The sequence below is a fragment of the Bubalus bubalis genome, chromosome 6, assembly GCF_019923935.1.
Source record: "Bubalus bubalis isolate 160015118507 breed Murrah chromosome 6, NDDB_SH_1, whole genome shotgun sequence".
Classification (NCBI taxonomy): Eukaryota; Metazoa; Chordata; class Mammalia; order Artiodactyla; family Bovidae; genus Bubalus; species Bubalus bubalis.
This window is the reverse complement of record NC_059162.1, coordinates 110,227,273-110,242,455: the sequence shown is the minus strand read 5'-3', so window position 1 is coordinate 110,242,455 and position 15,183 is coordinate 110,227,273. Positions and strand designations below refer to the sequence as shown.

General features: G+C 41.7%; 1 pseudogene; it reads left to right on the top strand.

Moving 5' to 3' along the window:
• Positions 1–1,278: 1,278 nt before the first annotated feature.
• On the top strand, positions 1,279–5,683 carry LOC102398444 (annotated as a pseudogene).
• Positions 5,684–15,183: the final 9,500 nt, after the last annotated feature.

The window sequence follows — 15,183 nt, the reverse complement described above, 5'->3', positions numbered from 1 at the left end:
TCCCAAAATAAGACCAGATAGTGACAAACTCAGAAGCAGCTGTAAAACCTGAGTAGTGCCAGCTATCTGTGTGGAAGGTCATGGACAAAAAACAATGGGACATCTGATGGCCTTGAGAAAAGGGTGTCTCCCAAAACATTGCCACAGGAAAGTGCGGCAGGCCAGTTTCAAAGCAGCCACAAAAAGTGAAGGTTCCTGCAGCTGCTAACATGCAGGTGTTTAAGAGGATTGCTAAACTCCAAACTTGTCTTGAAACTAACAAATGTAAGCTTTCTTCCAAAACAACCTTTTCGAGGAGAAACTGCTGGCTGTAGACACCAGTTTCAGCAGGAATGGACAATAGGGGCAAAGGAAAGAACAGTGAAGTGGGGGAGAAACGAAGCAGCGGAAAGAACTAGGTCGTTTATTTTAGTCACTTTGTAAAACTAATATATCTCATGAACCTCAAGGATAGAAAAGTTATTTTGTCCCTTTTAAAAATATTTAAAACTGATCAGTGGAATTGTGGAATATGATAGAAAATTATAAGAATATAAAACTAAATCCTTACAAAACAACCTACTGTTTCAAACCAAGGTTAAATGGTAAAATTGTAAAAGAACAGTGTAAACTAGAATTAGAAATGCTCAGATGAGTGGATAAAAGGTGTAAAAATAAATGCAAAGAATTCAGGAAAATATTAGAAGTTAAAAGGAGTAAAAGTCAAAGTGAAAACTAAAGGGAATCAAAAGTGAATAAACAATTGATAATTCCTAAGAGAAATAGATGGAAATGAAAAGAAGGAAAATGTTTTAAATCGAGAAGAGTGATACCTCATTGAAAACCTGATATCCGTTAAAAAAGAAGTCTGTGAAGAAATCCAAAGCAAGGGATAAGAGCAAATACTAAAAACTTGGTGCAGGTTATTATGCTGTTGTCTGTACAGCCACCCTTCTATCCTCAGTCTTGTGGTGACGAAGCTGGAACACTGCACGTTTCTGCTCTGAGTAAGTGCCTGCTCAGTCATTTCAGTCGCATCCGAAATACGGGACTCTCTGACCCCATTTCTGTTCTAGCTGTATTTATATTAGCCTCTGCCAGGAGGGGGTCACTAGAGGGAGAATGCAGGTCTGAAGGAAACAGGATTATGTTGCATCCTGTCTACCTTCTGTGGGCTTTATATCTGCTTGTGGTTCTTGTGAGCATTATTCCAGCCAGTGCTGTTACTTCCAGCGCTTCCTTCCCTAGCCTCAGCTGAGTCAGGTTGCAGTTTTTTATAACACCTGAAGCGCTTTCATCATGCCTACTGTCAGATACAAGCGGCCCCTTTTCAGGGATCTTGGTCTTAGGTCAAAGCTCAGAGACCAGCACAAGCATGATCCCTCCTCATTGTCTTAACTTTCAGCTCCACGAGGCTGTTCTGATTCCTCTCCTTTCTTTGTTCTCTCATTTCAGGATATTAGCTGCTCTCTCCTTGGGTTTCCCTGGTGGCTCAGTGGTAAAGAATTTACCTGCCAAGCAGGGGACACAGATTTGGTCCCTGCGTAGGGAAAATCCCCTGGAGAAGGAAATGGCAACCCACTCCAGTATTCTTACCTGGAGAATTCCATAGACAGAGGAGCCTGGTGGGCTACAGTCCACGGGGTTGCAAAAGAATCAGACACAACTTAGCTACTAAAAAACCACCACCATGATATCTTGATGTTCTCTTTTTATCCCTTCAGTAACCTATTTATACTTAGTATGTTTTTATATTCTGTTCAGATAAGTAGTATGGCTTCTGTTCTGACTGAACTCTGGCTGATACACTGAATCAAGAGAACTTGCTTGAAATTAGAAATACTTTATATGTTAGAAAGACACACTGTACACCTAGGAACATTGACCCAGAATAGTCAGTACTGAGTCATGGCCTAAAAAAAAGAATGAAAATTTTGAAAGGGTTTTTTAAAAGAAAAAGTCCCTGGGAGTCCGGGCCCTCAAACAAAAAGCAAGGAGGAGGTTACTTATAGGGAAGATAAATCTGATCATGTTCATACTTTCTGATAGTGACACCATGTTAAAAGATAATGAAGTCCTTTGTGCGTGTGCGTCCCCAGCGTGTGCCGCTTATGGAGGGAGTGTGTGCGCAGAGTGTTGCGGACTCATCGGAATGTGACCTGGATCTCCGCGCTCTCGGCGGATCCCTGCCATCTGGCGCAGCATTGCCTGGTCCGCATGGTAGCCAAAGAGCTTGAGAATGTCCATATATTACCACAGACAGTTCTTTACATGGCTGATTCAGAAAATTTCATTAATCTGGAGGAGTGTCGTGACCATAAGAGAGCCAGGAAAAGAACTACTATGGAAGCGGCGTTTGCCCTTGAGAAGCTCTTCCCAAAACAATGCCAAGTCCTTGGGATTGCGACCCCAGGAATTCTAGTGACACCGATAGGATCACGTAGCAATCGACCTCAGGAAATAGAAATTGGAGAATTTGTTTTGCTCTATTATTTCCTCAAATTGAAGGAATAAATATAAAGCCCTTTCATTTTATTAAGGATCCAAAGAAATTAACACTAGAAAGGCATCAACTCACTGAAGTAGGTCTTTTAGATAACCCTGAGCTTCGCGTGGTCCTTGTTTTTGGCTATAACTGCTGTAAGGTGGGAGCCAGTAATTATCTGCAGCGAGTCGTCAGCACTTTCAGTGATATGAATGTCCTCTTGGCTGGAGGCCAGGTGGACAGCCTGGCATCGCTGACTTCTGAAAAGAGCCCCCTGGACATTGATGCCACTGGTGTGGTCGGACTGTCATTTAGTGGACACCAAAAGTCCAGGGTGCCACAGTGCTCCTCAGCGAGGATGTCAGTGATGAGAGGACTGCCGACGCCGCAATGCAGCGCCTCAAGGCAGCGGACATTCCAGAGCAGAACACCGTTGGCTTCATGTTTGCATGCGTCGGCAGGGGCTCTCAGTATTACAGAGCCAAGAAGAATGTGGAGGCTGATGCATTTAGAAAGTTTTTTCCTAGTGTTCCTTTATTTGGCTTCTTTGGAAATGGAGAAATTGGATGTGATCGCATAGTCACTGGGAACTTCATATTGAAGAAATGTAATGAGTTTATAACGATCTGTTTCACAGCTATACAACAATAACGGCACTGATTCACCTTGGGTCATCTAAATAAAGCCACCTGTAAAGTGGCTTTCACAATATGTGGCTTGTAGGCTCTGCCTTTTCTGGAAAATGGAAACTTGGGAGGTGTATATTTCAGACAAAAGAAACTTTATATGTATCTGTTTTATAGCTTTGACACTCTAAAGATTTTTTTGGTAGTTTTTAATGTATTAGAGGAAGGATAACTTTGTATATAACATAATGGAGACCCAGAGTTGAGAATTTTTGCATCAGGCACAAGTGAACCGATTATGACTAGCGCACCAGGCTGTGTGACTGCTGTATGACAGGACTTTACACAGTCTTCTGCATGGAAAGACTGAGAAAGGGTCCATCAAAGGAAGGAGAGCTGAGACATTCCATGACTACCTCTGCAGTGGGAGATGATCTTTCAGCAGAATCATGAACATTTTTTTCCTTCCTCAATAAAAGAGAAAACTAAAAAAAAAAAAAGATAATGAAGTAACATGAACTTAGGATTTTTCTTTTTTTAGGGGGGGTCACACCATGCGAGATCTTCGTTTCCTGACCAGGTATCAGTCACACACCACTGCATTAGAAGCACAGGATCTGAACCACGGGACAACCAGGGAAGTCCCCAAACAGGATTTTATATCCAACCAAATGGACTTTCAAGCATAGAAAGCCACAGGCTGTCATCAATAGTTAGAACAATAGTGTTCTAACTCATTATTTCCATGAACCCTACATGAGGAATCTATTAGAATAAGGTTCAGATAACCAGATTAATAGGAGAGGCATTAACGTAAGAGGTGATAAAGCTTTGCAAGTATTGAATGAGTAAAATGAGAATATTACCTTAATGATTACCTATGCTAATAGCAGTAATTCAGTCAGACATTGTGTGCGTCCTAACTGATACTAGCACTAGCTAGGAAAGGCGTCCTCAGGTATCTGGCTTTCTGTTCCGTCGGACTCGGTCAGGCTGCTAAGGATTAATTTCAACTCTTTTTTTTTTTTCCTCTCCCAGTCCTAGCAGCTTTGCAGTTGCTGCTGCTGTAATACCTTCTTGGTGCTCTTTAGCCTTTCTAGTCATATAATTCAAATAACTCATGTGGTTCCAGTCTCCTGACTGGATGTTCCCTGATATAACACTAGCTATGAATCTTGCCAAATAATTCAATCTGGAGTCTTGTCAAAACCCTAGATCTAGCTGCTTGTTTACTGGAAATGTAGGGGGTCAGAGGAGCATATTAAATATCAATGGGATTAACCAGCAAAGTCCAAATCCTGGGAAACTGCACAGGATAAACACTTCTAACAAAAACTAACAAGGAAAAAATGGCAGAGGATCCTCTAAAAGAGCAGTAGGATTTGAAAAAGGATACATGTATAACTGAAAAAAAAATTTTGTATTACAGTCCTGGGGGTAATGTCACCGAATTGTACACTTTAAAATGAGGGGATTTAGGGACTTCCCTGGTGGTCCAGTGATTAAAAAGGGGACACAGTTAAATTCCTGGCCTAGGAAGATCCCACATGCTGCGGGGCAACTAAGCCCACGCACCACAACTACTGAGCCCTCGCTCTAGAGCCCATGAGCCGCAGCTGCTAAAACCCGTGCGCCTAGGGCCCGGCTCCGCAACAAGAGAAGCCGCGGCAGCTGAGAAGCCCACACACCACAACCAGAGTAGCCCCCAACCACCGCAACTGGAGAAAGCCCAAGTGCAGCAACGAAGGCCTAGTGTAGCCAAAGAGAAATATTTTTTCAAAAGAGAATTTTATGATACATGAATTATATTTCGATAAAGCTGTTATTTTAAAGGAGGAGTCATGTATCAACAAATTGTGTAGACCATGTTTAGATCTTAAAGCAACTGTCAAAAAAACGGGTATTTATAATGACATTGTGGTTGTGTGTTTTTTTAAAAGTCACTTTTAGAGAAAACTACTTAAGCTGTTAGTCATGAAATTACCAACATGTAATCTGGAGCTTCAAAATAATCATAGAAGTAGAGGGAATATGTGAGGATCAAGATGAAAAATTGGCCATGATTTCATAGTTGTTGAGTCTAAGTGATGGGTACGTAGGGATTCATTGTATTGTTAACTCAGTTTTTACACGTGACATTTTCTATTGTAAGAATGTTACTAAATGATGAACTGTTTCCCACTGGAATTCATGCCAGGAATGTAAAGGTGTTTTAATACTAGGAAATTAATTTATGAAATGAAATTTCATATTTCATATTTATTTGTTTATGAAATGCAACAGAATAATATATCAAATTAAGAAAATGATATCAAATACCATAGCATTGCTAAAGCTTTAACTTTTGTGCCTGATTTTAAAAACTTTGGTAAAATTAGAACAAAAGATATTTTCTGTTAACAATAAATTGTTGGTAATATATTTATTAGTAGGTAGGTGAAGACCTAGACAATAGTATGTATAACATTATCAGTTCATTTGCTCAGTCATATCTGACTCTGTGACCCCATGAACTGCAGCACGCCAGGCTTCCCTGTCCATCACCAACTCCCAGAGCTTGCCCAAACTCATGTCCACCGAGTTGGTGATGCCATCCTACCATCTCATCTTCTGTCATCTCTTTCTCCTCTTGCCTTCAGTCTTTCCCAGCATCAGGGTTTTTTCAAATGAGTCAGCTCTTCACATCAGGTGGCCAGAGTATTGGAGTTTGAGCTTCAGCATCAGTCCTTCCAATGAATATTCAGGTCTGATTTCCTTTAGGATGGACTGGTTGGATCTCTTTGCAGTCCAAGGGAGTCTCAAGAGCCTTCTACACCACCACAGTTCAAAAGCATCAGTTCTTCAGTGCTCAGCTTTCTTTATGGCCCAACTCTCACATCCATACATGACTACTGGAAAAGCAATAGCGTTGACTAGACAGACCTTTGTCAGCAAAGTAATGTCTCTGCTTTTGAATATGCTGTCTAGGTTGGTCATAGCTTTTCTCCCAAGCAACAAGCATCTTTTAATTTCATGGCTGCAGTCACTATCTGCAGTGATTTGGGAGCCCAGAAAAATAAAGTCTCTCACTGTTTCCATTGTTTCCCTATCTATGTGCCATGAAGCGATGGGACCAGATGCCATGATTTTAGTTTTCTGAATGTTGAGTTTTAAACCAACTTTTTCATTCTCCTCTTTAACTTTCATCAAGAGGCTCTTTAGTTCTTTGTTTTCTGCCATAAGGGTGGTGTCATCTGCATATCTGAGGTTATTGATATTTCTCCTGGCAATCTTGATTCCCGCTTGTGCTTCATCCAGTCCAGCATTTCTCATGATGTACTCTGCATATAAGTTAAATATGCAATACCAAATTAAAATTATCAATATGAATTTTACTGAGTGCTTACCATCTACTAGAAACATTAAAAAGTAGGAAAGTAAAAAGCATCTTATCTTATCCATTTTTATATCTAGGAAATGATGTTAATGTTATTCTACTTCCTTTCTAGGCAGGCTAAATCTTCTAGGGAGATGGCAAGGGCAATAAGCAAGTTGAAAAATGTTTCTACATTACTACAGTCCCAGGCCAGCTCACAGGGAACACTGTTCAAGTGAGTCTCCCTACGAGCCTCCTTGCCTTTTTTTAGTTCATGGTTTTTCTTCATGCAAACTTACAAAATAGCCATTAAACCAAGATGGATAAAAAGTTATCTGATTTATTAATTACAGTGACATTACAAGAATCTTCAGGAGAAGCAGCACCCTGAAAGGTCTCCAACATGCATGTTTAAATTTATATACGCATATAAAACCAAAAAGCCCTCTCATTCTCTTATTTGACTCCACCTGGGTTTCTACCAATATGTCCCTTGAAGAAGTCTATATCAACTCCATGGACTACCCACTTTCCTGCCTCAAGCAGACTTATGCTTTTACATCCATCTTGTTTAATTACCTTGTACTGGTGCCTGCTCAGTTCTTCCTTAATAGCAGTTATAACCATATTTTGTTTTCTTCCAAATATGTGGAGACTTTTCCTTTTTAATCAAAAGTATGCCCCTCTGCCCCCCAAAATGTGCATGTGTATTAGTTCTGTTTCTCTGAAGAACACTAAGATGTATATAACCATCCCATTAAAATGAGTGCAGGACTTCCCTGGCAGTCCAGTGGTTAAGAATCTGCCTGTCAGTCTGACAGAGGTTTGATCCCTGCTCTGGGAAAATTTCACATGCCATGGAGCAGCTAAGCCCATGTTCCACAGCTGCTGCGCCTGTGCCCCAGAACCCATGACCCACAACCCCTGAAGCCAGTGCACCACACAACTCGAGAGCAGCCCCGCTCACAACTGGAGGAGGCCCGTGCACAGTGATGCAGACCCAGGGCAGCCAAACAAGAAATTAAGGAGGGTAAAGACGAGTGCGTGGGAAACCAAAGACAGTCTTTTCTTGGAAAAAAAAAAAAAGACTGCTAGAACTCGTATCTAAAGCAATTTAAAATATGATATTTGTGTAGGAATAGATAGCTCACTGGACCAGATATATAATGAAATTTAGTATATGATAAAGGCAGCTGAACTAGTGAAGGCTATTTTGATTATCAACAGACAGAAGCAACTCAAACTAGCTTAAGGAAACAGATTACTTTGGTGAATTGTGAAGCTGAATTCAGGTAGAACTGGAAACCATGAAAATAATGTTACCACAGCTCCTCATTTTTATCATTAAGCTTTACTCTTTGTTCTATATTGGTTTCATTTTCAAGGAGTTCTCTCTAAGGTAAATAGAAGATGACCAACACCAAGCCTGGCTTTTTGCCTTTCTCCATGGAGATCAGCCCTGGGATTTCTTTGGAAGGAATGATGCTAAAGCTGAAACTCCAGTACTTTGGCCACCTCATGCGAAGAGTTGACTCATTGGAAAAGACTCTGCTGCTGGGAGGGATTGGGGGCAGGAGGAGAAGGGGACGACAGAGGATGAGATGGCTGGATGGCATCACTGACTCGATGGACATGAGTCTGGGTGAACTCCGGGAGTTGGTGATGGACAGGGAGGCCCTGCGTGCTGCGATTCATGGGGTCGCAAAGAGTCAGACACGACTGAGCGACTGATCTGATCTGATCTGATGGTGCCCATTACCTAGCCAACAGAGCTGATAGTTCCAGACAAATAGGAACTCAGGAAAAGATTACATAGTTGAGGAGCATAAGAAGAAATACAACAAACTGACTAAATTACAAGAAGAAGATAAAAAATATATACAGCACAAAAAATTTAAACATACATAAGCAGGAGCCTCACGGAGAGAAGGGATAATATTGAAAACATCTGTGCATTCACACACAGTTGCTCAGTCGTGTCCAACTCTGCAATTCCGTGGACTGGAGCCCAGCAGGTTCCACTAGCCATGGGATTATTCAGGCAAGAATACTGGAGTAGGTTGCCATGCCCTCCTCCAAGGGATCTTTCCAATGCAGGGATCGAACACACCCCTCCAGCTTCTGCATTAGCAGGTAGACTTTTTACCACTAAGCCGCCTGGGAAGTCAATTGAAAGCGTGAAGCAACACTTTCTAACACCATACACAAAAATAAAATGGATTTAAGATCTAAACATAAGACCAGAAACTATAAAATTCCTAGAGGAGAACATAGGCAAAATACTCTCTGACATAAATCACAGCAGGATCCTCTATGACCCACCTCCCAGAATATTGGAAATAAAAGCAAAAATAAGCAAATGGGACCTAGTTAAAAGCTTCTGCACAGCAAAGGAAACTATAAGCAAGGTGAAAAGACAGCCTTCAGAATGCAAGAAAATAATAGCAAATGAAGCAACTGACAATCTCAAAAATACACAAGCAACTCCTGCAGCTCAATTTCAGAAAAATAAACGAACCAATCAAAAAACGGGCCAAAGAACTAAATGGACATTTCTCCAAAGAAGACATACAGATGGCTAACAAACGTGAAAAGATGCTCAACATCACTCATTATCAAATCAAAACCACAATGAGGTACCATTTCATGCCAGTTAGAATGGCTGCTGTCCAAAAGTCTATAAACAATAAATGCTGGAGAGGTTGTGGAGAAAAGGGAACCCTCTTACAGTGTTGGTGGAAATGCAAACTAGTACAGCCAATATGGAGAACAGTGTGGAGATTCCTTAAAAAACGAAATAGAACTGCCATACGACCCAGCAGTCCCACTGCTGGGCATACACACCAAGGAAACCAGAATTGAAAGAGACACGTTGTACCCCAGTGTTCATCGCAGCACTGTTTATAATAGCCAGGACATGGAAGCAACCTAGATGTCCATCAGCAGACGAATGGATAAGAAAGCTGTGGTACATATACACAATGGAGTATTAGTCAGCTATATAAAAAGAATACATTTGAATCAGTTCTAATGAGGTGGATGAAACTGGAGCCTATTATACAGAGTGAAGTAAGCCAGAAAGAAAAACACCAATACAGTATACTAACGCATATGTATGGAATTTAGAAAGATGGTAACGATAACCCTGTATGCGAGACAGCGAAAGAGACACAGATGTATAGAACAGTCTTTTGGACTCTGTGGGAGAGGGAGAGGATGGGATGATTTGGGAGAATGGCATTGAAACATGTATAGTATCATATGTGAAGCAAATCGCCAGTCCAGGTTCGATGCAGGATACAGGAAGCTTGGGGTTGGTGCACTGGGATGACCCAGAGGGATGGTATGGGGAGGGAGGTGGGAGCAGGGTTCAGGATGGGGAACACCCGTGGCGGATTCATGTTGATGTATGGCAAAACCAATACAATATTGTAAAAATAATAAACTGAACTGAAGGTCAAAAAAAAAGCATGAAGCAAGAATAAAGAGTTACAAAGAGAAACTTAATACTGGGTACAAAAATGTATAATAATTGAAATAAAGAACAGAAAATGTAGATTGGAGAAAATAATTAGAGAATATACCCCCCAAAAAAGGAAAAGGAATCTAAATGTTTAACTACAAAAATAAGAATACAAAAGAAGCCAGTAATGGAGGAAATGAGGGATGAAAACCTATAAGGTATACAGAAAATAGCAAAACGACAGAAGTAAGTCCTTCTTTACCAGTAATTACTTTAAATGGTTTAAACTCTCCAGTCAAAAGACAGGGTAGCCGAAAACAAAAAAACCACAGTGAAGCTCCATTTCATCCCCACTGCTGCTGCTAAGTCGCATCAGTCGTGTCTGACACTGTGCGACCCCATAGACGGCAGCCCAGCAGGCTCCCCCATCCCTGGGATTCTGCAAGCACAAGTATCTGAGGGGTGCCATTGCCTTCTCCATCATACCCACTAGAAGGGCCATAATCAAAACACTGAAAACAGCCAAGTGTTGGTGAGAAGTTAAAACTGTCATACACCTGCTAGTGGGAGGTGGGTACTGTGGAAAAGTTTGGTGGTTCTTCAAAATGTTAAAGTTATCTTAAAACCCAGGAATCTCACTCCTAGGTAGATATTCAACTGAAAATACATGTTAACACAGAAACTTGTGCGTGAATGTTCATAGCATCACCATTCACAAAAGCAGAAACAACCCAAGCATCCATCAACCGATAAATGGATAAACAAATTCTGTTTTATCCATACAATGGAATATAAGCCCGTGCACCACAACTATTGAACCTGCGCTCTAGAGCCCAGGAGCCTCAACTACGGGGCCCATGTGTCTAGAGCCCGTGCTCTGCAACAAGAGAAGCCACAACAATGAGAAGCCTAGATGCCACAACTAGAGAGTAGCCCACCACTCACCACAACTACAGAAAAGCCCAAGCAGCAAAGACAATAAAGAAGTCAACATAAATTTATTTAAAAAAAAAAAAAAGACGTCTACCCTGAGACTGTCATGCTGAAGCTAGGAGTAGGCATTCCAGTCAACAGCCTCAGCTGAGCCCTTGGCCAATAACCAGCATCTGGCAATCATGTCAATGTCACCTTGAATGTCACGCCCAGGGAATTTTCTGATGACTGCAGACCAGTCAACAACTGACTGCAATTGCATGAGATCCCAAGCAAAAACGGCCAAGTCAAGCCCTTCCTAAATTCCTGACACATGAAGCTGTGATGAAGTAAAATGATTGGGGTAATTTATTACACAGCAACAGGAACCAGAACAATTCCTGTCTGAGATGTATGGGACCATTTAACACATTTGACTTTTATAAGTCTACTTGCCAAAACTGGACTGAGAGATTTACTGTGAAATCTGATAAAGTTCTTCATTTGGTTACCTCATATGCATACTCAGTCTTGAAAGATAACGTTGTGTACACATGATAAGGAATCTTTTCATTAGTATAATTTTCTATGTACAGAAACACTGGCCTAGAGATTAGAGCATAAATTTTAATCTCAGTTCTGCCATTTACTGATTTTTGTGACTCTTGGTTAATTCACTTTCTGAGTCCCAGTGCCTTTGTTTATTAAGGCTACTTCCCAGAATTATAGTGTAAAGATTAAATGAAATACTATAAGTGAAATAACTCAGTAAACTATATAAGTTTATAGTTTATGAAGTTATTTCACCTATATGATTTCTCTTTTTTTTTTACTTTTTTTTTGGTAATATTTATTTATTTTGGCTTCGCTGGGTCTTCGTTGCTGCTCGAGGACTTTAGTTTCAGTGAGCGGGTGCTGTTCTCTAGTAGCGATGCTCAGGATGCTCGCTGCAGGGGCCTGTCTTGTGGAGCAAGGCCTAGGCGTTCAGGCTCAGTAGCTGTGGCACATGTGCTTAGTCTCTGTGCCTGTAGGATCTTCCCGGACCAGAAATTGAACCCATGTCCCCTGCATTGTCAGACAGATTCTTAACCACTGGACCTCCACGGAAGTCCTCACCAATTTGATTTCACTAAAATAATTCCTACGCTATTTCCCTGGGTGGTAGCCATGATTATTAATAACTGTTATAGGACTGGTTGGGGCTTCCCAGGTGGCGCTAGTAGTAAAGAATCTGTCTTCCAATGCAGGAGACACATGAGATGTTGATTCTATCCTTGGGTCAGGAAGATCCCCTGGAGTAGGGAATGGCACTCCACTCCAGTATTCTTGCCTGAAAAATCCTATGGGCAGAGGAGCCTGGTGAGCTACAACCTGCTGCTGCTGCTGCTGCTAAGTTGCTTCAGTCGTGTCCAACTCTGTGTGACCCCAGAGAGGGCAGCCCACCAGGCTCCCCCATCCCTGGGATTCTCCAGGCAAGAGCACTGGAATGGGTTGCCATTTCCTTTTCCAATGCAGGAAAGTGAAAAGTGAAAGTGAAGTCGCTCAGTCGTGTCCGACTCCTAGCAACCCCATGGACTGCACCCTACCAGGCTCCTCTGTCCATGGGATTCTCCAGGCAAGAGTACTGGAGTGGGGTGCCATCGCCTTCTCCGAGCTACAACCTATGGGGCTGCAAAGAGTTAGACACGACTTAGTGACTGAGCACACACGTAGGACTAGTTGGCATAGAGCAGAGCGGGAGAAAAGAACAGGGATCTATCAGCGACTAACAGAAGAAGTGAGTACCAGGCCCAGATCATGAAGGAAATAACCAAGGTAATTAGAAGATGATAAAGTCATGTATCTCAACATTTCGGAATTTCAATTGAAAATGTGAAGCAGAAGTTGAATTTATACAAAAATATCAAAGTCAGAATGACCCTTGTGGCAAATGAGAATTAGTAAAGTGACATGTGAAGCTTCCAGGAAAACACATGCAGAAATGTCCTAATTACCAGATGGGATAAAAGCAAAAGAAAGCTGTGGAGTCTAATAAGAAAAAAGCCTATTTCCTGAAGGTAACATATATTATTTACTAATGGTTTGTTAGTATGAACCATTGAAAGCATATTTTTTTTTCTTCTTCCACAACGGTAAAGATAATTCCATATTAAACTATATCTCAAAGGCAAGGTCTGTATCTTTTTTAGAGGGGTAGAGAGGGGGCTGGGGGTCAGCGACACTGTGCAGCATGCAGGATCTTAGTTCCCTAATCAGGGATTGAATCCATGCTCCCTGCAGTGGAAGCCCAGAGTTTTAACCACAGGCCAGCCAGTGAATTCTGAAGATCTGTATCTTATTTTGCGTTCAGTTCAGTTCAGCCGCTCAGTCGTGTCTGACTCTGCGACCCCATGGACTGCAGCACGCCAGGCCTCCCTGTCCATCACCAACTCCTGGAGCCTACCCAAACTCATGTCCGTTGAGTCGGTGATGCCATCCAACCATCTCATCCTGTTGTCCCTTCTCCTCTTACCCTCAATCTTTCCCAGCATCAGGGTCTTTTCCAATGAGTCAGCTCTTTGCATGAGGTGGCCAAAGTATTGGAGTTTCAGCTTCAAAATCAGTCCTTTCAATGAACACCCAGGACTGATCTTTAGGATGGACTGGTTGGATCTCCTTGCTGTCCAAGGGACTCTGAAGAGTCTTCTCCAACACCACAGTTCAAAAGCATCAGTTCTTTAGCACTCAGCTTTCTTTATAGTCCAACTTTCACATCCATACATGACCACTCGGAAAACCATAGCCTTGACTAAGCAGACCTTTGTTGACAAAGTAATGTCTCTGCTTTTTAATATGCTGTCTAGGTTGGTCATAATTTTCCTTCCAAGGAGTAAGCGTCTTTTAATTGCATGGCTGCAATCACCATCTGCAGTGATTTTGGAGCCCCAAAAAATAAAGTCAGCCACTGTTTCCACTGTTTCCCCATCTATTTGCCATGAAGTGATGGGGCCAGATGCCATGATCTTAGTTTTCTGAATGTTGAGCTTTAAACCAACTTTCTCACTCCTCTCTTTCACTTTCATCAAGAGGCTCTTTAGTTCTTCACTTTAGTAGACCATAAAAAAATGTTCCCTGAGTAAAATGTAAGATATCATTAATATCTTAGATACAGTGGCATGTGTGCATGCCTGCTAAGTTGCTGCAGTTATGTCCACTTCTTTGAAACCCTGTGGACTGTAGCCCACCAGCCTCTTCTGCCAATGAGATTCTCCAGGCAAGAATACTCAAGTGGATTGCCATGCCCTCTTCCAGGGGATCCGTCTCACCCAGGGATTGAACCCATGTCTCCTGCAGCTCCTGTATTGCAGGTGGATTCCTCACTGCTGACCCACTAGGGAAGCCCTAGATATACTGGATAAAACACCAAATGTGGTATAAGTTTCGTATCTGAGTGTCAGCTCTGCCATTTCCCAGTTCAGAGACTTTGGATAAGCCATGTTCTCTCAGGCTCAGTCTCCTTGGTAAAACAGGAATTCTTTCTAATATAATGTATAAAATAATTATACTGTTATTTTAAATTTATTTTACACCAGGATTCTCACAGAGGATTCAAAGTCCAGTAAGACATGCTCCCTGCCACTCAGAGGTCTAATGGGTGAAACAACTGTAGACAAATAAATCCAATGGTTAACAATAAAGGAACACCAAAGGGATCATCATTTTTCTTTGTGTGTCTGCATGTGTGTGTGTACCTCTGAGTTGTGGAAATTAAAAAAAAAAAAAAGTAAGAGTATCCTGAAAGTTGGTATTTGCTAGTCTTGAAACGGAGCAGGACCGTATGGTCCTTGCCACCACCCGCCCGCCCCCTCATGTCCTCTGCGTGCCTTTTGTCTGTGGATAACTTTAGTCAAAGAACAAGTTTAATCAGAGAAGTGAGAAATGCTGAAACAAAGGAAAACAGTCATAGGAGACTAAATAATTATAGTCATTAAACATAGTCAAGGACCTTTAGTTTTTTCCCAAGGGCTATAGATAATATTCTGAGCCACATCCTGCGAGCTGTCTTATAGATACTAAAACACCAGGTGGAGAAGTTAATTACATGATGACCAGAGTCTACCCAGGACATGAGCTGCTACAATTTTGAGAATTGGAACAAATGGACCCTGAAAATAAAAATTAACTGTACCTGAAACAACCTAAATGATGCTAGTCAGACCACCGATGACCGATTTGAAGATGACTGTTAGAGATGACCAGAGAAGGCAATGGCATCCCACTCCAGTACTCTTGCCTGGAAAATCCCATGGACGGAGGAGCCTGGTGGGCTGCAGTCCATGGGGTCGTGAAGAGTTGGACACGACTGAGTGACTTCACTTTCACT